This window comes from Podarcis tiliguerta, assembly GCF_965153285.1.
Source record: "Podarcis tiliguerta genome assembly, chromosome: 6".
NCBI classification, from domain to species: domain Eukaryota; kingdom Metazoa; phylum Chordata; class Lepidosauria; order Squamata; family Lacertidae; genus Podarcis; species Podarcis tiliguerta.
The window spans coordinates 66,197,420-66,222,515 of record NC_139539.1 but is presented as its reverse complement, the minus strand read 5'-3'; the positions used below and the strand labels follow the sequence as shown (position 1 = coordinate 66,222,515).

Genomic DNA, 25,096 nt, shown 5'->3' with positions numbered 1-25,096 from the left:
TAGATAACTATCTTCTTGGCTCGGCAGTCACATAGCTCCATTTCCTCCAATGCTCCTCTGATGAAAATAGGGACGTCCTAGCGAAAAGCGGGACATTCCGGGATCAAATCAGAAACCAGGATGGCTTCTATAAATCTGGAGAATAGGGACACTTAGAGGTCTGTCACTACCCTGGTTAGCTGCACGTTCTAGTAGTGGTACTAGTAGTAGCAGTAGTAAATGAGGCTTATCGTTGCATTGAAAACCCCAACAATTTCTGATAAAAATTCAGGGGAATGCTGGATTGGGTGTGAGCTAGCAAAAGAGGAAGAAAGCGTGGGAGGGACTTAAGACTCCTGCTAGATCATATCAAAGGCCCATCTGGTTCAGTATCCTCTTCTAACAGCAGCCAACCAGCCTATGAGAAGCCCAGAACCCAGGACCTGAGTGCAGTTGCCCTCTTCCACCAGCAACTGGAATACAGAAGCATACTACATCCAACAGTGGAAGTAGAACATAGCCATCATGGCCGATGGCCATTGGTATTCCTATCTTCCATGAATTTGTTGAATCCTCTTCTAAAGCTGTCCAGGTTGGCGGCAAACACCACAACTTGTGGGGGCAAATTTTGTCACGCAATGAAGTGGTGTGTTAAGAGGAAGTAGCGTATGCTAGACCGCCTCGTGAGGTCACACGGTGCTGCATGTTTGATTCATGAACCACTACAGCTAGTGCTACCCAGACCAGACAGCCAAGTTACCTTTAAATAAAGCAGGCTAACGACATACACTTTTGGCAGCTGAACTGCAAAGCTCTTCCAACATCCATGAAGGTGGAAAATGAATAAACAATAGATAGGTTTCTTCAAGGGAAGCAAAGCAAAATATGAAACTTGAGTGCCCAGATGTAAAGGGTGGAGAGGGACTATTATTGGAACTCTCCTGACATCTGAATGTGTGAGTCAAGGGCAGTCACATTTTGACTGAAACTAAGAAACAAAGAGAATAAATTTATCCTGTTGACAAAATATACTGATCCCCCCCCCACCAAACGCAACCTGAAAGAGACCACACAAGTTCTTAAACAAAAACAAAAAAAAAAAGCAGGAGGAGAAAAAGAAATAAATGAAAAGAACTGGCAGTCAATAAGTCGGTGAATACTTGAGGTTTTATTACATTCCCCTCTGAGGTCCTAAGTCATGAAGTTTATATCATGAGCCAGGTTTTGACCCACCCCCTGCTTTCTGCAGATTAACATAAAGGAGGAAGGGGGTCAGAGATCAGTTCAAATCCTATGCGGCTCAAATCCTAAACCTCTGAGGTCAATCACAGTCTGAAGCAAAGTTACTGGAATATTCAGATTTTTACATTACTACAACAACGACTACTACTACAATTAATTTAGTAATTCTAAACTACTGTCAGAAGGTGCTTTACATCCATTCCCATTATCTTCCAGTCATAATATTCATTGCAGTTTCACTACTTTCCATCTGCGCCTGTAGGCAGAGCTTGACAGAACGTATCTGGGCTGTGCTTTTTTCCACTCTTCCAAATCTCTCCTTCCCTACCTTCCATTAAAACTTTTTTCTATTCTGGGCACATGCACAGGTATTTCTGTAGCTGTGCACAACAGCTTAAAAAAAAAATCCTCAGGAAGTGAACAAGGGCAAATGTTACCAGCCCCAGATATCCAGTTATTACATTTCACAATTAGGATAATGATGGCTTTGACCTGTGTGTGTGTGTTGGGGAATATCCTTTTTTAAATACCATGGACCTATACAAGACCGCAAGGAAAATTAAGATAACTCATATACTATCTGCATATTATTATAATTATAATTATTATTATTATTATTTATTATGCCTGTGTGCTATACACAGGTAGCTGTTTCAGACTGCACTGTACGCCTTTGACCAGTCATGGAATGGCTGACCTCATCCAGCATGGATTATATAGTGTATGCTGACTAGATGGTTAAATGGGGTGATCTGCTTTTATCTGAACACTTACTATGCTTCCAGTGAGATTTTTTTAAAATGTACAAATAATGGATACAGGTTTGGTCACCTCGGATGCCAGTTCCAGTTATTTGAGAGCCAGTGTGGTGTAGTGGTTAAGAGTGGTAGTCTCGTAATCTGGTGAACCGCGTTCGCGTCTCCGCTCCTCCACATGCAGCTGCTGGGTGACCTTGGGCCAGTCACACTTCTCTGAAGTCTCTCAGCCCCACTCACCTCACAGAGTGCTTGTTGTGGGGGAGGAGGGGAAAGGAGAATGTTAGCCACTTTGAGACTCCTTAAAGGGAGTGAAAGGCGGGATATCAAATCCAAACTCTTCTTCTTCTTCTTCACACCTTACACTGAACACAGGTACAAGCTGTCCCTAACACATACAGTGGTACCTCGGGTTACATATGCTTCAGGTTACAGACGCTTCAGGTTACACACTCCACTAACCCAGAAATAGTGCTTCAGGTTAAGAACTTTGCTTCAGGATAAGAACAGAAATCGGGCTCTGGCGGTGCGGCGGCAGCAGGAGGCCCCATTAGCTATAGTGGTGCTTCAGGTTAAGAACAGTTTCAGGTTAAGAACGGACCTCCGGGACAAATTAACCTGAGGTACCACTGTACATGTTTTTGTATGAAAGTGTACACACTTGATTTGCAGAGGTCAACTACTGCTTACACAGGCACATGTACTGTACACCCCTATTGTTTCAACACAGAAAGCCCCATATTGCTGAAATCTGAGATTCATTAAGGCGTGTCTATAGCACTGAGCCCCCCCCCCCCCACTATGGTAGTTAGATGGGGAAATGTGAATCCCTGATTTTAACAACGGCACATTTCAAGACCTTTGTCTATATGAAAAATATGGCCTTCTGATAAAACACAGGCTGTAACCCGGGCTGCATGAATATAGCATGCATTAATTTCATTGGAATTTGCATGTTGGGAACTGTGTGCGGCAGAATTGCGGCCATATTTAGCATGTAATAAAGGCCTCTGATTAAGAGCGGCAAGAAATCACGTAGCCACTGTGGAACAAGAATCGGTTCTGTACAATGTAGCGTTTGTGGCTTATACAAGAGCTGTTGATGGAGAAGAGACAGTCCCTAGAAAGTTGTTTGACCAATAGCAGCTGTTGGGTGCTTGTATAAAGCAGCCTTTATAGAAAAACTTTTATTTTTACGGTTCCTTGTGCCCAAGATCAAAAATTATATCTATGCAGGAACATAATTAGAGGATTAATGGCCAAAGCTGGTACATAAAGGGAGAGATTTCCCAGGGAAAAAAATGTGCTATAAGCATTTTTATTTTTAAACAGCCAGGCTTTTAAAAACAAACTCAAAATATAAAGACAATAGTTTTCTTGTTATACCGAAAAGGCTGCATTAAACAATTCCATGCTCGTTTATCTACCTGAACCAGGAACAGGTTTGACTGCATGGGCCTGCCAAGACTCTGATTTCTGCTCAGTTGGTTGTAGTGCTGGATCTGATTTCTTATGTCTTAAGAATTAAAGCTAATTGAGGGGAAAAGTTCACTTGCATAAAGCAGGATCCTAACGTTAAAATTCTGCATAAGCAAACCAATATATTTAGTTACAGAACCTTCAGGCTTATCAAATAAACAAAGGGTGGCAACTCAAATGTTCCACGTGCTCATTTTACAGTTACAGAATATTCCTATTAGTGGGTAGATTCACAGAATTTATATAGGATAAGGTGATTTAAAAACAACAGCCGCAGTAGAGATCCACATGATTTTCAGCCTTGGAAGTGATTCAACACCTTTTTCCAAATGTGATACAACATATAAACTGATGCTTAGAACGATTATGTAGTCCAAAAGAGCATTACTCGTGGACGCTGTCAGGATTCGATAAAATGCCTTTGGGGTGTCCAGAATGCTTCAAACATGTGACCTTATTTCCAACTGACTTTATGGCAGAACCGTGATTTGAATGAGAGAATTCCTAATTCCTAGCTCAATCTCCTAGTCACTGCTGCTGCACCAGTTTCATACAACAGTTTCAAGGAATGTCACAACCACCCTGAAAGGCTGGTCAGAAGTATGTTTATATTGCATGCGGTGGCAGAGGTGGAGAGGATAGTGGCTGGACTAGGGGTCAGCAAACTTTTTCAGCAGGGTCCAGTCCACTGTCCCTCAGACCTTGTGGGGGGCTGGACTATATTTTTTGGGGGGAAATGAATGAATTCCTATGCCCCACAAATAACCCAGAGATGCATTTTAAATAAAATCACACATTCTACTCATGTAAAAACACATTGATTCCCGGACTGTCTGCGGGCCGGATTTAGAAGACGATTGGGCCGGATCCTGCCCCTGGGCCTTAGTTTGTTCTACCCATGGGCTGGACTAAGGCTGTGCTTGCACTGCCCTTTTCTCTGGCTCCAGTGAGCTCTCACTGCTGGGGTTTCAAAGCCATGCATGCATGGCATTAGCCACAATCCATATCTACCCTGTAGTTTCTTGAGAAATGTGGCAGTTTGACCTGTTTTCCACCGAACTGGAGTCAATCTGATTCAATAACATAAACCGCAATCACTCTGCAGTCAATGTGGGATGTGTACATTTGCGACATGCGCCGATGACAGGTTCATGAATAGGTGTTTGGGTGGCTGAAGGCACAGGGAAAACAAACAACGTAATGCACATTGGGTGAAGACATCCCTGACCCATGCAACGTGATTGAAACATGCATGGTGGGATGGGAGAATGACCCTGCTGCTGTGTTTTAAGTTGCTAATGTGTACCTAGCCAAAGTGTACTTTGTGGCTTAGGTGCCGAAGGACAGCACAAGAGGGAGCAGCTCCAGGACCATTTTTCAGAGCAGGAGCAATGATGTCATCTGCTTAAGGGGGATTCTCTTTGCTTACGCAACTTATAAGGAGGCATTCTGGTTCTATTGATTGGCAAAGAATAGCATGGAGGAAGTCAAATTAAGCAGATGCTGTAAACATTTTCCCTTTCTTCAGTGGGGTGCCTCTTTCATGCTAGCATATTAAATGGTACCACTTTTTTTGCAAGATAGCTTTCATTTCTAGTTAAGACTGCATTTCTGCTGGTCGAAGAGCTTTTATTAAAGCTCAGCATGTTTTACAAGTTTAACCTTCATTCTTGTAGTATCTATATATTTTTAAACAGCTACCTGAATTTTTGGATTCTCCTTGGGGGCACAGCTGTGAGGGCTGTCATGATGAACTCCTGTACTTCAAAATTTACCACTGTAAAGCAAAAAAGGCAAGAAGTGAATTACAGCCTCACCCAACCAGTCTTCTGGCCGTTGCACTAAACTAGCTCCTTAATACAGTACAGATCGTGGAAAAGACCAGTTCTAAACTGACGATACATTCTAGTTAATACATGTCTCACAATCAAATTACAGATGGAAAATGGAAATGAACTAAAGAGACAAGCTTGATTCTCTGCAAACAAAGTTATTCTTTGGCTTATGTACCCACCGAGTCCTAAGAGAAATACTCTTATTTCCAACCACAAAACAGAAGAAAGAGAAAATAGAAAGAGAAAAGTATTTTCAGGCCCAATTCCTCTTAGCTTATCCCATTAGCTGCTCTTGAACGGGACGTTATCATTTAATTGAAGAGAAGTAAAAGTGGTGGCGGGGTTGAATTAACCACTCCCCTTGTAGGTGAACTGATATGAAGAACAAAGGATTAGGCCTCTGGGATTAACCATGGAAGGCCTTCAAGGAGCATCCAGACATTCTGCTTTGTAACAGATAGTAAGCTCCTGTGCTCAAACTGTGTTGTCATATGTTTTATTCATACTCCATCATAAGGGCCGCCAAACAGATTATCATGTTTACATCAGGCCTCCTCCGAGAGATAAATTCTTTAATAGTTGAACTGGCAGGGTTAGTCAGTACTGATATGCCTGCCAGGCAACCAAATAATAAATAAAAGAAAGAAAAGGGGAGAAGGGAGAGGAGAAAAAATGAAATCAAACACAGAGAATTTAATGATGTCCTTCAGCAGCCACCAATCAATACGTTTTATCCCTTGCTGAAAAGGTCACACTAAGGTCCCCCTTTTGTTTTAATGGCATCGTCCTCTCCGCCCCCACGTAGCGAGCAGTTGCAGATGTGCATGGAAAAGGAAGTCAACAAACAGATTGCTTCATTGGAGTTGACAAACCCTTACAAATACCTATTTGTGAGGTTGCATCTCTTTAATGCTTTGAGTTCCTCGTATAATCGAAGTGCCACAAGGAGTTTTCCAATCAAAAGGTATTTTAGTGAACACGGCAGTCTCTCCTGTTCTGGAGACTCTCTTAGGGAAGATGACTAAAGAAGTAGAGTCAGCACCTCTCTTCATTTTATTTTGGGATAAAGGGCGGCTACTGCCTTCTCTTGCCTTAATGCCTGTTTGCCTAAGGAACTCATTTCTATGTATGAGTACAGTGGTACCTCGGGTTACATACGCTTCAGGTTACAGACTCCGCTAAACCAGAAATAGTGCTTCAGGTTAAGAACTTTGCTTCAGGATGAGAACAGAAATCGTGCTCCGGCAGCGCGGCAGCAGCAGGAGGCCCCATTAGCTAAAGTGGTGCTTCAGGTTAAGAACAGTTTCAGATTAAGTACGGACCTCCGGAACGAATTAAGTACTTAACCCAAGGTAACACCATACCAGCACTTATATTGTACCCTCAACTTCTGAGCACTTGCAATGGTTTGGCCGAGCCTCATCATTGAAGATACAGGAATCCCGTGGTCACGCACAAGGCTACTGTCAGCGGATATTGGTCACAACAGATTAATTCAAACACCACACTAAACCATTGTAACAAATGACTATATAGGGTGTCTGAATTAACAGAATCGTAGCTCATCTTCAGGCATTTGGGTAAGCACCCGAGCACTCAAACTGTGTAGGGTGCACATGAGTGCATGGGTGCTAGCCCAATGTTCATGCGACCCAGGACCTTACTCTCCTGAACATTGCACATTGAGCATGAAGGTCTGCAGAGAGATTCTAACCTACTGTAGCAAGCAGAGTAAGAGATGCAGATTTGAAGTGGTTTTGGTTTCTTTTTAATTGATTAGGTTTATCGGCTGATATTATTGTATGCCTTTGTTCATTATTTGAATGTGACACCTCCCTCCCAAGGTAGCTGAATACAAAACTTACATATAAATGAATGACTAAATAAATAAATTACTGTGTTCAGCTGAAGGTGGTTAGGCTCCTCCCTTTTATCAGCAGCTCTGATCATGGGAACCAAGATCATGGGATGGTTCTGAATACATCCAGGTGTCCCACCCTTCATGAATAGTTTGAGCCTTCCTGTGTTCATCTTGGAGAGGTCTTTAGATGCTGGCACTTCACAGAACCAGCCAACCCCAAGGCAAGTTGAAGAAGGTGCCTCAGGAGGGGGAAACGGAAGAAGCAGCAGTCCTGTGGGTGCCCTGTCCACTATACTTCCTCAACAATGCAGGAAAGGGAGGTGGCAGTGGCACAGCAGCACAGTATTCTGCCACCCAGCTTTGTGGCTAATCTTGCCCACCCCTGGGGGTGGAAAGGGACTGGCAGCAAAACTCTGCAGAATTCCTTTCCTCTCACTGAGTCGGCAAGATGGGAGGTGTTACACCACCCAAAAGGGAAATTCTCCCCACTGGACAGAGTGGTGAGCTTTTCCAAGGGAAAGGAGGATCCCGCACAAAGCCTCACCACCTGCCAGGAAGGGAGCTTCAGAAAGCACATGCCGCATTGTGGGGGTAGTATGGGGTGTTTCACCTCAGGTGCCAAAACATTTTGGGGCCCCCTGGCACTTCACTTTTAGAGAGGCATGCACTACAGGAAGGGGAATTGCTGAGCAGGCAGAAATTGATTTCATTGGGTTTGAGTGTGATGAACTCTATCTGATTATGGTGAGAATTAGAATTTGGATTTACAGAATATGGCCTTTTAGGCACCACTTCATAACTTCCCCTAACAGTTATGATTGAAGGAAAATCTCTGAAAGCATGTGTCCTGTTTTTGCTACTTGTTTATATCCCAAATGCTGAGTTTTGATCATTTTTTAAAAATAAAAACCCTGTATAATTTGGCATATTCTAATCCAGAACAGTATTATGGTAATCTTTGTGCAGAGTGTAGGTATGAGATTCTTGTGTGCACTGATTCCTCAGTGGTAAATGTGGAGAGCTCTCCTCCATTTCTAGAAAGGAAAGGTACTTGTATTCGGAGCCACATGGAAACTCTTATGTGTAAAACAGAATTGTTGGGTCATGGCCAGTGCTGAATTTGCACTACTCTAAAATCAGGTCCCAGAAGAAGAAGAGTGAGATAGAATCAATCCCTTCCTGAATTATGCAATGCCAAACTTACTTGTTGACCTCCAAATTTGGAAACTCAAAAGCAAAGGCAGGAGTGAAGCATTTTATAGTTGTGGTTAAGTAGAAGTATGACACCGTGGGATGTGGGGGATGACCCACCTTGAAAAGATATGGCCATCTGTCTTATGCCCTGTCATTTCAAGAGCAATGAAAAATGTTTTGAAGCTTTGTATCTGCCCCTTGACTTGTTAAATTAAATCCTTATTATTGTCAGGGAGCAGTAAAAAAAAGAGGAAAAAATATACCCCAAGGTAGTAAGTTACAGATATTAGTTTGGTTTTGCTGGCTCATCCATGTGAACAAGATAAAATGTGTTGCTGTAGAAATGTACTTCAAAAATGCCAGGGGGCAAAATGTTAAACTGTTTGCATATTTTTTCCCCTTTCCTCATAAACAACATTTTAAAAGCAATTTTGTAAATACAGGACATCTGTTTTATTGAGCTCAAAACCCCTAAAAGATATAATAGTGCCACTTTGGACTATTCTCAGCTCACTTACATGCTATATAACTTGCATTTTTTTCTCCTTAAAAAAGAAAGAAAGATACAGAGCATATCCCTTGCATTTAAATTATGCACAGTCAGTGTTTTACCCTCTTCTAATCAAGAGTATCCTTGAAAATATAGAATAACTGGGTTGCCACATTGAAATATGACAGAATCAGTCCTTGATGCTACAACTCCAAATGCCTGAATTTATGTGTGTCTTCTATGGATTGTCTCCAACTAGGGGCATTGAAATTAATGGATCTAAATTACCTCTGTCCGTTCATTTCAATGGGTCTACAATCTGAAGAATACTAGCTTTAGATTCACATATCTATCCCATATATTTGGCATGGCCACACCACCCTGCAGGACAAATTCCACTGACTTCCTACAAAAAGATGCTTCCTACCTGTTTCTCATTTGTATAGCATTTTCCTTTGAAAAAGAGGGTGGTGTATTAAAACGTGGCATTTGAGCGAGTCAATGGTAAGTGGAAACGGCCTCGGAGCTATGTTCCATAACTGCAAAAAGGTTCACAGTAGGTAACAGTTCATTATATCATACATCTCCACAGCTGTAGTTCCATTGCTGAAAAGCAGGTTGAGTCTTCCTGCTAGGCCCTTGGCTCACTTTAGTTTTCCAGGTGTATCATTTAGGACGTTGCAAACTCTTGCCTGTGTCGCAGACCATATGCAATTATATATCTGTTAATTATGAGTTTCAAAGAAAAAGAACCATGCATGTCAAATGCACTAATGAAAAAGGATCTAATCTATCTACCATCTATCTATCTATCATCTGTCATTCTCTCTCTCTCTCTCTCTCCCCCTCCAGACACACGTAATACCTGTATGCCTTCTTCCCAGAGAAGGCATAAGAACAGCTTGGGGGTAATTTAAATTGGGAAACCAGTGGAGAGTGAAAGGATTAAATTCCCCTTGCCCAGTGCTGCTGCTCTGATCAAAATTGGAGCTCCACTCCCCACAGCTTCTTTACAGTTAAAATATTGGGAGATCTCATCACGGATCCCAAAAATGTACATTTGTTACATCCCTCAAATAAAAATACATTGCCATTAATTATCTAGTACTTTCAGACAATTTCTTGACATTTTACAGCTAAGCAAAAACAAACACAAACAAAAATATTGTAGCTAATTGTACCCCATCATCAGTAGGCTTTCTCCTCTTGGCGAGCAGTCCAACTGGTCACATGAATTTGGCTTGCCACATGAACAATTGCATTCTCCACAAATCCACATGCAATCAGCCTTGATGTGGCATCTTCTTTACTGTGTGATTTAAAGTGTCCACCACCTGCTTATATGTTGTGGTTCTCAGTTCCTGGCTGTGGTGACTGTTGCCCTTTGTATATAGACAGAATGCAGAGAGACCAAATGTAGGTGGAGCTGGAGCCAGTGACAGGCAGAGCTGTCATCCCCAGCCCCCACTGCTTGTAAGTAACAAGGCAGACAGGGGGAGGCTGTGGGCAGACTGAGGTTGGTGGGGTACTGCCCCAGTCACCCTCCACTGGTTCTGGGCTATATAAGGCTTAGCTTCCTCAAAATCTGAAGCCTCTAATGAACTTACTTGTTCCTAAATAATTTCGTGCCTCTTTGCATTCTCTCCCTGCTCCCTGCCACTAATCCAGTCTCAGGTTACTGATGCTTGTTTAATTTGTCTCTTACTTTTGAGCGCTTCCCTAAAGCTGATAAAACTGTGAAAAATCTAAGTTAATAAATAAACAGCAAGGAATGTGGTCCACAGTGAGACGCTTATGCTTGGCAGCTCATAAGACTAGGTGCATGCATGATTCCAGCAGTGTGTCTGTGCGCGCACACACATGTGTGTGCATGCTGAGTAGGCTCGGTGGGTCCACTGGAGGTGTGAAGTCTCACACAACCCAAAATACAGCACCAGTTTGTGATAATGGCTGAAATATTCTAATCCAAAATACAATTAACTGCAATGTCTCAGAAGGAAAAATTGCTATTTTGGACAACATCAATGGAATCTACAAAGAGATATGAGTTGTTGTTTGCCTAAAGAGGGGGGCAAAACAAACAAATAAACGTGTCCAGCAAAATGCAAAACAACCTGCCTTGCTTAACTATGTAATTGGAATATTTTGAAAAATAAAGAGCAAATGTGTTGGATTTTGAACATGCAGCATTGAATTCTGCTAAAATATACTAATGTAGATCCACTGAAATAAACAGATTTAAGTTAGCCACATCGATTGAACTTGAGGGGGGGGGGGTCTACTCTGAGCATGACTTGGGCAGTGCCAACACATAAAGTTTCATGTGTCAGCTCTAGTCTAAGGTTCTGGTACTCTAAATATATATAACAATATTCGTCTGTGATGAATTTTTAAACAAGGAAACACTAGTCGCTGCAATGACTGATGGCAGATGACAGTTACTTAATATTATGAATGTCTAGGACCATTCCAAAAGGGGACAGCCACAGGCCCCTATCACTTCTATTCTGGCTGCCCCAAGACTTTAAACTTCTTTTCTTTCAAGATCAATTGAAATATTAATACCAGGGGTGATGAAAGGCAAGCAAAAGAAATGGGCACGGCATTTGTCAATGTGTGTTTCTATGTCCCCAGGCGGGCTCATAAGCCTGATGCTATTTTATGGGACTTAATGATTATGACTGAAAAACAAGAAGACTGCAGCTTTCGAGGGGGTGAAGGAAAGAATCCATGTGGACTGTTTGAACATCTTTTTAAGTCTGAGTTCCTGAGGAAGTGCTACATTTCTCTTTGAAAACACCTTCCTCAACAGCATTGTTTAAATATGTTACAATGGCTTTTTATGACTTCTCATATATTGCAAAGTATAGTCCTGAACAGATGGCTGGCAAAGGTTTCAAGGGACTATTCCCATCAGAGTGCAGAGACCAGGGTAAACATGCTACAAGGCAGGCGATTTTCTGGATCAGTCTGAAGCTCAAGAATGCAGAGAGGCATTTAAGAGGCTAATGACAGAATGCACCACTTTACTTACATTCCCTCAGAAGCAATCAAGGAACGATTGTACAGAAGCAGAATGGGGAAATGATAGAGGTTTGTGACCTTCATAGAGAGCTCTCTGAAGAAACACATAGATGGGGAAAGATGCTGAGGAGTTGGGAGATGAACCTAACCTCACGGCCAGCTGCAGGGGCAGCATGGGTTGGAAATGAGGACTAGTAAACAACAAATGGCAAGGAAATGTGCACACTTGCTGAAGAGAAGCTGTGACAACACTGTAAACTGCTTTTGAAACTCCTTCCTTACAATGCAAGCCTATGTTTTATGAAGAAATAAGTGAAATTTACTCCCAGGTAAGTATGCACACGGGACATGGGTGGCACTGTGGGTTAAACCACAGAGCCTAGGGCTTGCCAATCAGAAGGCTGGCGGTTCGAATCCCTGCGACGGGGTGAGCTCCCGTTCCTCAGTCCCAGCTCCTGCCCACCTAGCAGTTTGAAAGCACATGAAAGTGCAAGTAGATAAATAGGTACCACTCTGGCAGAAAGATAAACGGCGTTTCCGTGCACTGTTCTGGTTCACTAGAAGCAGCTTAGTCATGCTGGCCACATGACCCGGAAGCTGTACGCCAGCTCCCTCGGCCAATAAAGCGAGATGAGCGCCGCAACCCCAGAGTCATCACGACTGGACCTAATGGTCAGGGGTCCCTTTACCTTTACCCAAGTATGCACACGTTGCACAGGACTCAAGTCTAAATTCTCAGACGACCATCTTACTGCTTGGGAACATGTGTGTATAACACACGGGAGGTTTTTTTTTGGGGGGGGGGTTGTATTTCACCCGTGCATAGTACTACTGCTTTTTGTGCTGCCCTAGCAGCCATTTTGACCTGGGACCCACGACACTTTTTTCCATATAGGGGTACCATCTTCTCAGTTTTTGCACACACACAAAAAGCAGTGGTATGACTAGGAGCCCCTCTGTTCTTAGGCAGGGTGAGGTGGCTGTTTCAGGAAATAGATGCTGGAGGAGGGGAGGACAAGGAGTGACAGCAAGGAGTTGAAGGACATAACTGAATGGCCTCCATGGCATGATCAGTTTGCAATGCTTTATAGAAAAGTCACAAGTTTTTGTCTAGATCTTCAGGTCATGATTTATCATAAATGCAACTAGGCATTGTCATTACATAACATGGCCTAATTAGAATATTTATTGCCAGATTTTATTTAGAGAGAGAGAGAATATAGACGTTTGTCCTATGTCTGATCTACTAAGATCAGTACACTTTAAAGTTTACTGTGGGTCTCCACTCCTGCACCACAATTAGTTCTACTGGAAGACAGTCTAGGAGCTTGTAATTAAAGTGTGACTCAAAAACCTAAGACTAGGAAGAAAAGTAGAACTTGTGAAAATGCCATTTAAATTTTAGAGAGGATTGCCAGCTTGTGTAAGAGCCACTTTAGCTGCATCTTTAACAGCCATTTGATTGAAAACAATTAAGAGTTGATAATGGTTCCCTGCTGACCTAGGCATATCAAATGGTTGTGAATGTAAAGGCATAACAGCAGCCAAGCACTGTCCCTCACCCTTTCCTAGTTAGGGTGGCAACTTTCGTTTTACAGAATTTCAGATCCCCACTAATAGAGGAAACACAGAACTTTCTTTTGGGCTTTTCTGTGGGATCATCACACAAGGACTTCTGGAGTTGTATAGCTCAGGGTTGAATGCAGATAGGTTAGTGCAGCTGTTTAGCTGCCTTTTCCCAAATATACATCTATCAAATATATCCATGAGCTATGTAACAATATAAAGAAGCGTTGCAAAGAATTATAGCACCAGTTTCCCATAAGTATACAACCCAGGGATCACCGTTAGAAACCAGTCATCTAAGTTCTAAACACTACAGCCGAATTGGCCATGTGTCAATGTCATGTGCTTTGTCACAGATTGTGCAGGTCTGCTTGCCCACAATTGTCTTGCATCTGGGATTTCTCTCTATTATTTATTGTATTGATATTTTGGAACTCAATGTGAACTACAGAGGGTTCCCAAGCTGCCTTCCATCTAGGCATTGACAATACTCACACCTGCATAGCTTCAACATCATGCACTCTCAGATCACACTCTAGGTTCAGTGCCAGAAGCTCCCAGCTTAGCGTGATTTGTTGAGCCAGAAAAACATAGGCAAGGGAGTGTTAGTTTAAAAGATCTTGGTATGATTTAGCAGTTTTAACTATTTAGTTATGCTAGGAGCTGCTTCTGGGTGCCACAATTAAAGGAGGATGTTGATAAGTTGGAACGTGTGCAGAGGGCAACCAAGATAACCAAGGCTCTGGAAAGCAGTCCTTATGAGGAGGGATTGAAGGACCTGGGTACTTATGTTTATCCTGGAAAAGAGGAGACTAAGAGGAGATATGATAGACATCTTCAACTTTCTGAAGGGCTGTCACATGGAAGATGGAGCAAGCTTGTTTTCTCCTGCTCTGGAGGGTAGGACTTGAACCAATGGCTTCAAGTTAAAGGAAAGGAGATTCCAACTAAACATCAGGAAGAACTTTTTGACAGTAAGAACTGTTCAACAGTGGAACGGTCTCCCTCAGGAGGTTGTGGACTCTTCTTTATTGGAGGTTCTTAAGCAGAGGTTAGATGGGCATCTGTAATGGATGCTTTAGCAGAGATTCCTGCATTGTTGGGTGTTGGCTTAGATGACCCTAGTTTGTCATCTTTACCATGGGTAACAGGCATGGGCACAAATTGATGTGTCCAGGTAAAGGCTGCACAAGGGACAGATGACAATACAGTCTGGGATTTTGACCAGTGACCTAACTGTTTTCTAAACAAGAACTCATCTACTTTAGGCCAGCCCTCCCCAATCTAGTGTGCTTCACATGTTTTTGAATTACATCTCCAAACATGCCATTATGACCATTGGCCACACCGGTCGGGGCATCTAGAGGGCACTAGGATGTGTTAGGCCATGTGTTCACAGACATTGCCAGCATTTTGTAGGCCTGTTGCTAGGAGTCTAATCCAGTGGTTCCCAAACTCCCACTGCCCCAGACCTTTTGAAAATTGCTGAGGTTCTTGGAGAACCACTCAGTAGTTTTTTGCTTGTTATAGGAATTGTAGCACACTGTGCTATGTGATTATAATAGTATTTTTTCAGGTATGTCAAAGGGCACACGAAGTGGTTCACAGACCACTGGTGATTTGGGGACCCTTGACCTAATCACTGATAAAATGTTGAAATATTTTTGAAACTTTTACTACTATGTAAATAATAATAGTTTCGAAGACTTTATAAAAGAGGCCCTGAAAAGCCCAGCGACTGTCCTAAACAACAGCATTTCCCCCTCTATGTTATGTAGTTATTTTTCAGCATAATAGGTCTCCCCAGAAAACTGCAGACAGTGGGGATTTATCTGAGTTAAACTTCACTTTATATGTTTATAAAGTATCTTGGTAACAGCACCTAAAAGAATATTGCAGAAGAAAAAGAATGAAATTTTAATACCCTCTTGAACCACACTGGGAATGTCTATTTTGAAGGAGTAAGACAGCTTATGACTAGACCCCTGAAGAACAAAATGAGTTTCACTTTTAAAGGCTCAGACTTGGCAGGTCTGCAGTTTTCTTATATAAGGGAAATGCAGCTGCTAAGGTACCATCACCTTGAAACCTGACAACTTGGCAGTAGCAGTATTTATGCTACCTAGTGAGCCTATTCTTTTTTCATTAACCCTAAAGGGTAAAAGCTCTAATGTGCAAAATGCATATTACAATCCATAACCTTAGTTGCTAATGGGATTCCTTTCCCCACGTGCCAGGAACCCCACACCTGTAATACGGGACAAACTGAATGCTACACATTGCATGAGAGCTGCGAGCAAGATTCCTGCAGGTGGTTTTGTTTTTGCAATGTTAGCAGTAGCTTTAAGAATGGGAATAAATGATTTTTATTGGGACTCGGGTGACAGGGTTAACTTTCCCCACCTCCACACTGTTTTCACGATTACAATCATATCCTAGAAGCTGCTATTTGCCCTGAGGGTCCAAACATACAACTAAATTTAGGATTTTAATTGTGCATGGGCGAAGGCATTCTCTGCCAGCAACATGCCAGCAATCTGGTTCCATTCCAAATAATCCACACACACACACACACACACACACAGGAGATATTAATGGCTGCCCATGTTATGTAAGGTTTGGTGCCAAGGAAAATATGTGAACTGAAGAGATTTCCCCTTATCTTGCTCCAATTTTGCTTGCTAGTAAGACAGGAAATGCAGAGGTAACGGTTGTGCTGGCGTTGCTTGCTTTGCCACTGAGCTGCTATGCCAGGGGTCCACAGCTGTTTGGGGCCCAAAGGCACAATTGGAAATGTGAGGAACTGGTATAAGCAAAACAGGCAATTCCGCAGAAGAAAAACTGGTAGTGTTTGAATCTCCTCCCAAACATGGAAGCAGGCAAAATGCTTAATACTGCAACCTCTCAGAAAAATGAAATGAAACAAAAAGACACACACACACACACACACACACACACACCTAGGGCCCAAGGTCTTGGGGGGAAATGATGGTAAGAGGGATAGATTTTGCTTTCTAGTTAGTTGAGTGCCACCCACAGCAGAAGAGCAACAACAAACAACTGGGAGGAACAGAAGGCCTTTGTGAGTGTCAGCTGAGGTATCTTAGGGTGCTGTGGTACCCCTGGAATTACACAGGGGCCCTTCTCTCAAAAGCATTGGTTTTAGATGATTCCTCATATGAACAACATTTTAGTTATTTCAAAACACACAACTTGCTTCACTTTAGAAGCAAGGTGGAGCCCAAAGGAGTTTGTTATGTGAGGCAAAGGCAAACTAAAACAACAACAACAACAAAACCACCCCAACCACAGTAGCATCACACTCTCTTGGCTTGTGAACCACCTGTAATTTCAGGATGCTGAATTCTACAATTCCTCAAGACCATCTGAGTCCACATTTCCTCAATACCAGCATTATTTTGTCACAGGAACTGAGGTCAAATGGGATTCTGGGACTAATGGACTTGATGATGAAAACATGGGGATCCTAGAAGTATTTTCATGACCTTTTTGGGGGCCATGATCCAGTATATAATGCAACCAGTTGTTCTTATTTATACTCATCTCACAAGGTTATTTTGTTACGATAACCACTATTCTCATTTCTGATATTTTTAAAAAGCAGCATCTTGTATAAGCCACTATTGTGTCAATTTTTATGAACACTTCATATGTGGTTTAGAGGTTTACCCTTTAGAATCCATGTGTGTATATTTTTTGCCTATAGGTCCTATAAAAGAAGGTTTTCCTAAGCTGGAAACAAAATAAAAACTGCCTTATGGGCCTTTTTTTATATTAAGGATTTTAAATGCTTACATTACATGAAGGTTTATTCTACTTTATAATGGTTGGGTCGGAAAGAAACACGTTGAATACAATAATAAATATTTCCATGTATGGTTTACAAAGAAAAATGCAAAGTTGTATTTATATCAAAATGGCAAGCGTTAACTTAAATTTACTATATCATAACCTTCATTAGAATAAATCTTGTTTATTGTCACAATAAAAACAATGTGGCAGTATAATTAATGTTGTCATTCCCTAAATGCAAATTAACTATTATCAGTTCTTATTACCACTAGAGGCTAACTTGATGGGTTTGGTTAAAATGAAGGGGGGAAATGAAGAAAATATTCAGAGTACATAAGTACCGCTGCATGTTTTATTCATGAAGTGCTGATGTGCATATTGTCCAAATTATTTGTTAGGTGAAAGAGTCACTTTTGAAAGATCTGGGAGTGATTTGTTTACAAAAGTATGAATAAAACAAAGATCCTTTTTGCCCTTTTCTTCAAACTGAGATTGGGAAAGGACGTTTCTCTCAAAGATATAGCCTTGAAATTTAGGGGCATGTTCCTTTTTCAACACTGTGTTCATGGGGGAAGGACAACATTGACAATGTATGAGGTAAACTTTAGCGTTCCTGTTATGATAGTCAGATTTGTTTAGACAGTGATCCATGAGTCACCTGAGCTGGGCATGAACTGTATAGTGATTTAGGCAGAGATATGTTTTCGCCTCAGAATCCTGGCAGAGCTACTGAACAGCAGCTAAAGAAGGAATGTGTGTTGATGTTTGTTAATGTTGCTGCTAATTGTAGTTCTGTGAGGGGGAAACTACAGTTCCCAGGAATTTTTTGGGAAAGTCATGTGCTTTAAATGTGCATCAGAAATGCATGGCTGTGTATCTTCCTTGTTCCTAACTGCTAGGACCTAACTGGATTACATGGACAGCAAGCCTACTGCTAAACACTATAATTAAGGAATAAATTCTCCCCTCCTTCCACCCCCACAACTTTATTCACATTTTTGTGCTCTCTATAAAGAGCCATTATTATCTATAATACACATCAGTACATCCCTCTACAGTTGGAAACAGCATACCAGTTGTGACAAAGGTTTTTACACAGTTGATGTGTTTTCAGAAATGGTAATATATAGTGCTCTGCTGAATTTTGCCAGGCTTAGGTTCCTTTTAATCAAGCTGCAAGAGTATTAAAAAGGTTTTCATGCCCCAGCCTAACCAACCTCACATGGTTGTTGTGTGGAAACAATGAGGAAAGGAGAGCCATGCCTTGAGCTCCTTGGAGGTGGGAAACAAAATTCAGTAAATAATTGATTCATTTCTCACATCCTACAATTCCCATCATGCTCTGCCCTCTCTTGCAAAATTTCCCTGCAAGATCATTGAAATATTGCTAGAGATCTCTATCCAACATTACAGATGAAGAGTCTATAAGAGGATTTCAGCCAGATGGAACAACCCCCCTCTCCCCCCATATTCCAGGGCTTCTCGCAACCCCATTGAGTCAATTTTGGAGGGCACAGGGAGGCACAGTGGGAGCATCAGGGGAAGCTGTGTAGGCAAGCAAAAGCCCTAGCACACAGCTTGTGCTGAATCCTGCCCATTTATTACGAGATTGGAGGGAAGGGCAAGATGTAAAGAGGATACTGTAAGTTCTAGAAATAAAATTATCACATTAGGTCCACTATATTCACAATGCATTGGGCATAGCTTTGAACATGAATAATTTGATGTTGCATGATATTATGACATGGAACAATCTTTTACGTTGCTTAATCCAGAGCACAGCATTTTCAAGCCAAAAAACATTACTCTAGAGAAGTGGTTTGGAGACCTTAACCATTCATTTTCATGAAACTACTAATCTAGTTGATTCCAGAGGGTGGCTATGCTAATATTAACGGCAGTTTTTGCTGTAGAAAGTTATCGAGCTTTCATTAGCTGGCAAAGTAATATAAAATCTGGAATAAATTGTTCTAGTAATGCTAGTTATGATGAAAGGATGTCTGTTCCTTCTTGTGGCATATCTAGGTCTTTTTTCACCTCCAATTGCCCTCATTCCTTGGAATCTTCACAGTTGCAGAACATTTGGAATTCATCCTTGAGTTGTAGACATCTTTAGGTCAATGACCAGTTTTCCACCTCTCAGGCTTGGCTCATTTCCCAGTTTGGGAGTAACATTCTTTTGACACCCCTGGGAAAGTAGAAATGTTTCAGACCTATACCTGCTCTAGAGAGCTGAAAGTCAGCATTAAAATGTTGTCTGGGAAAAGTTCTCCAAATGTGCAGTGTCGTGCAAGCAAATACGCAGAGCTCATTAATCTTGCAGACTAATACATAGACGCATGGTATATGTTAATGTCCTTTCAATACCAGCTAGAGGGGAGACATTTTGAAACCATAATCCACCTAAGAAAATTCAAGGAAACTATTTGTTTTGAGAAGGCTACAGTCATATGATATTATGCATTTTGGAATTTCTGAAAGCTTCTTATAATATTTCACATGGCAAACTCCTGCTTGAGATTATAAAGGGGAAAATCCAAGGAACAAACAATGGATTTTAATTTTTGTTGTTGTTCCTGAAAATATGGTGAACCCTCTATTGTCTGAAATGAAGGTCTCTAAACTGTGACAAACCCCAATAATATCAGGAAATTTTGACAGCAGAGTACATATTCTGACATTAATGAGACAAACTTCACAGAAAGCAGTCAGATGCATGTAATAATGATGAACCAGTGCTGTATGTTTGCTGTCCAGGTTAATTGTAAGAATGTGCAAAATTGTTCCATTTATGTACACATGTAAGGTAGGTTAAAGGTAAAGTTAAAGGTACCCCTGACCGTTAGGTCCAGTTGTGGATGACTCTGGGGTTGCGGCGCTCATCTCGCTCTATAGGCCAAGGGATCCAGCCTCTGTCCACAGACAGCTTCCGGGTCATGTGGCCAGGATGACTAAGTCGCTTCTGGCAAACAAGAGAAGCACACGGAAACGCCGTTTACCTTCCCACCAGAGCGGTACCTATTTATCTACTTGCACTTTGACGTGCTTTTGAACTCCGAGGTGGGCAGAAGTAAGGTAGGTTAGGTTATGGTTATTAAACAGATGTATTGCATCCCACTACCAAAAGACCCAAAGTTATTTACAACCCGAGTAAAAATGTGATAATAAAATTGCATAGGCATGTTGCAAACATCCAATCTTTGGTGCTGCCCAGGTAAACAAAAAGAGACTTTGCTTGAAATGATGACAAAGTTTGCACCAGGAGTGTTTCACTGGGGAGGACATTCCACAGATACGGAGCTACTACAGAAAAGGCCTGTTCTCCCATTGCCACCATCCAACTTCCTTCAGAAGTGGCATGCAATGAGGTGCCATAGTGTCAATCTCAGGGCCTAGGCAAGTTTATATGGGGAAAGGTGTCCTTTAGTAATTGGGGTCCAAGTCATATGAGGTCAAAACCTCCACTTTGAATTTTTCCTGGAAACTAATAAACAACGGTGCAGTTGGAAGACTGGTATTTTATATTCACACGTTTTCGTCTCAGTTAACAATCCAGCTGTCACATTCTGCACAAGTTTCCAGATCATCTTCAAAGGTAGCCCCACATTCACATTTTGCAGTAGTCTAACTCGGAAGTCACCAGAGCACAGACACTCTTGTTAGGTGTCAGAAGTATATAAGTGAAGCTACATCCTTTCTACTTTTTAATGTAGAACATTGGTATGCTACTTGCTAAGTTGTTCAGAAATAAAATGTTTGTCTGAATAATTCTCTTCTAAATTAAACAGTAAATGAACCATCTACATTCTTTATCTTCTTTAACACTAATGTATTCTGATATTATTTATTGTGATGCATCTGGTTTTCAAGTATGGTTCAAATGGTGCCAATGACCCAATGTGGCTGACCATATATTGATTTAATAAGCTGAAATATTAACAAGACTTTTGCCAGGATGTACTACAATTGTACACATGCCACAGTTAAACCAGGAAGTCTCTAATTAACCATAGTTGCCCAGTTTACTGAAAATGAGAACCATAGTTATCAGTTTCAGAACACGACAGGATATTAAACCATGCTTTGAAGTTGATTCAGAAGCCTTTCTTGTTCCAAAACTAGGAACTATATTTTCCCAAACCTGACATAACAGGAAACTATGGTCAGTTAAATATTTCCTAGTTTAATCATGGCTGACATGAAGGGAGGCGCAAAGGAGCTGCATGTACAGACAAAATACCCATTCATCCCTCCGCTTATCAAACTGAGATATGATTTTATGAATATGGCCAATGTTATGTAGAAAAGTATATCAATGGAAATCACATTTCTTAATTAGATGTTCCTTCTGCAGCTGTGGTATGATCATTGTGTCTCATATAATAACACCTCCTAAATAATACTTGGGTTAAGCAAAACATTGGGAAGCACTTTTTAATCCATAGGCTGAATTGCATACTCATTTCTTACTATACAAAATAAGACTCTGTTGATTGTCAAGAAAAGAGAAACGGAAAAGAGAAATATGGAGGGGGAAGGGCTCAAAGGAACTGTCCTGTGTAGGGTTTATAATGAGAGAGCATAAAAACTCTTGGCCCAATTCTCTTTTGTGCAAAACAAACAAACACATCAACAAATCAGCACAAATACAGAACAGATGTTTGACTGAAAAGAGATTTAACTGAAGCTAGTGGGGGTCATTTCTCGGATGTTGGCTGTTTTGAGAAAGTCATGTATAAATCATATCTGATGTCTCTAATCTACAATAAAATCTACATAATAGAGCCAGAAATCAGCTAAGCAATGATGATGTTTTCTGATGATACAATGCTTAGTGGAATGCTAGAGCGATCAGGATTAATTAAAGAATTTTGCTTTGCTGTATAACTTGGCTACTGCTTAGCAAACAGAACTGTCTGCATGTTGTAAAAAGAGACCTATTTGTTTTAAGGGAGTAAAGAAATAAGAGTTCCTTCATCTGACAGCTGGTATAGCACAGCGAAAAAGAGTGTGAACAAAGAGCCGGGGGCTCCCCAGTTCATAGTATTCATAGGTAAGCCACTATTCTTTCAGTCTCAGCCTGCCATCTGGCCCACCTTGCAATGCTGTTGTACAAAGTATCCAAATAGTGTTTGCTAAGAACTCTTGGAAGAGTTAAGTAAATGCTAGGCATCGTCATCGTCATCATCATCGTCATCACAATCATGGTGATCCTCATCATGACTGGTCAGGGAGAGGAAGTATAAGAACATGCCACTTGACGAGCCTTTCTGGTTCATCAAAAAGCCCATCTAGTCTAGCATTCTGTTCTTTTGGTGACAAACCAGGTGCCTATGGAAAACTTGCAAGCAGTATTTTCTGCACTCGTGATGCCCAACCACTGGTATTCAGAGACATATTGCTTCTGATACTGGAGTATTACACAGTTATTATGGCTAGTAGCCACTGATAGTCTCATTCTCCAGGGATTTGCCTAATCCCTTTTCAAAGCCATCCAAGTTGGCAGCCATTGGCACACCGTGTGCTGTCGGAATTCCAGAGTTTAACTAATGTGCTGTGTGAAGTATTCCTTTTTGTCTGTTCTGAATCACTGGATGACTCAGACTTTAGTATTGTGGAAGGAAAACAAATTCAAACACTGCACTCTTTCCTCATAGGGCAGTTGCTTGAAGAAGATGTAGATATCCTATATGCATATTGATATACTGGAATTTTGAATTAACAGAACATTCTCCCCCACCTCCCAAAAAAGAGTGTGTCCAGATAAGCACTGCTAAACAAGACTAACCAGCGACAGAGCATGGACCCTTTGTGGCATGCTAACATATCTCCGTGTCTTTCTCTCTGTGTCTTTTTCTCACACCAACACACATGCATGGCTATCCAGAGAATGCAGGCATGCTACTGAAGCATTTAAGTATAAGTAGCATAGTACATGCAGGTCCAGCAGAGGCATCTTTTCAGAGGTAAGTTTGTTCCAATTATGAATAAACGGAGAGTACCAGGATCGCAGCTAGTTCAAACCACAAGGGTTATGGGAAAGTGACGGATCCCCTGCATTTCCCCCTTGAAGTCCATTCCACAAAGTAATCCCCCCCCCCTCAAATTGGGATCTGATACCAGATATGAGCCTAGCTTGTGACCAAATCTGCTGTATTTACAAAAGTAACAATGGAAGCTATTTGCTAAGCTCTTTTCATTTCAAATGAGTGAAATTCCTTCCAGCATAGTCATCTGAAATGACCGCAGTGACACCACTAGTGATTCCAAGAGAAATCCAAATGAAGTCCCCTTCCGTCCTCAGACTCACTTCCATCAGTCTTTGGAAACTGGAATGGGGCACTTTCATTTCAGTGAGTGGGGGGTGTCAACAACTCTTTTTTCACACTGTCTCTCAAGCTGTGTTGTATTTAGGTAGTTTGCTCCTTTTGGTAGTTGCCGGTGCTGTTTGATGAGGCCTTTAAAAGTGCTCCTTTAAACTTTCCACTGTAGCAATTTGAGAGAACATTTGGGCGCAGCTAGAACACATCAACAAACAGCAGGTATTTACTGTTTACTCAGGACATTGTATTTGCAACACATTTGGCCTAGAACAGATGAGGGAAGCAAGGTAACACTGACACAAATCCCTTTGTGAACAAGTGGCGTCCTGTTTTTTCTTTTCTTCTTTGCATTGCATTATGGGATGGCAGAGCATACAGTAGAACCTTTAGCCATATTCAGGTGCCTCCCTGAAAATGCGAAATGTATAAAATTGGGGCAAGGGCAGAAACACAACTGACAGAAGGTGCTTCCAAACCCTCTTTCAGACCTTGGTACTGAACACGCAAAATACTGGTGTGTGGCCTGTGTGCTCGGAGATGTTAGGGTGGGGCTTCCATGTATTTGCCCTGCCCCTGTTCCCATTTCAACATCTGGCATGGTCAGATGAATGCCTGAATTTTGTTTCAACAGAGCTGTGGCAAATCTTTTGTTTCAACAGAGCTGTGGCAAATCCACAGCTTTTAATCAGTATTGGTGGTAATGTGAGCGGGGAAAGTGAAGGAATTTTATATTGATTGGGGAAGATAGCAATAGTCATAGGTTTGTATCCAGTGAGTAGACCCACTAAAATAAATAGAAGTGGCTAAAGCCCATTAATTTCAATAGATCTACTCTGAGTAGAACTTAGCTGGCTGCAATTCATCATCACTTAATTTGTCTACCAGTTTTCTTTAAATATTACAGTATAAGCAGTTAGCAACAAAGCACGAAGGCCAAGAAACAAAACTAAAAATGCATCAAGATTGGTGCATTTTTATCTACAGCATATCTCTGTGAAAGACAACTCAAAATACTTTCATAATAGAAGTGTGATTTTTTTGTGTAAAGCCCACCTCAATAGCAACATATCAAATTCATTCATTCATAAATAATTAGCAGCATGAAGAGAGCAAAACGCCCTCTCTGACCCAGAAGGCAGTAGGCAGCAAAATGATCCCGTTCAAAAAGCTGCAAAGGGAGATGGGGCCGGTCCTACTTCCCAGGTGTTGACAGGAGGAAAAGGGTGAAACACCCTCTGGTCTGAGATGATAAATGACAAAAGCTTCCTTCTCTGGCATAGTGGACAAATCAGCACCAAACAGGAGGAGCTGGTGGTTTGATTTTTTTAGCCTTGTCAAGGGAGGTAGAGTCAGTCCTCATTTGCATGATGGCTTGCATTATAGGAAGTTAACAGAGCAATCCTAGCATGCACATCCCAGTGATGATGGTGGGGGTAAGAGGGCACACACCTGTTTCTCTGCCAGTCTACCAGAGGAGTCCTGTTGGCAGGAACTGGCCCTGCCATGGAGGTAGCACCAGCTCTGTTCAAGTGCAC

The 25,096-nt window shown here is 41.6% G+C and overlaps 1 protein-coding gene across 2 annotated transcripts in view; it reads right to left on the bottom strand.

Moving 5' to 3' along the window:
- ADGRL2 (adhesion G protein-coupled receptor L2) overlaps positions 1-25,096 on the bottom strand; it is a 339,276-nt gene that overhangs the window by 293,929 nt on the left and 20,251 nt on the right. The window contains exon 2 of one of the 2 annotated variants that reach the window (XM_083444776.1): positions 5,157-5,232. The exons of the other annotated variant lie outside the window; for it this stretch is intronic. The gene's annotated coding sequence lies outside the window, so the exon portion shown is untranslated. The remainder of the gene's footprint in view (positions 1-5,156; positions 5,233-25,096) is intronic. 2 annotated transcript variants of the gene reach the window in all.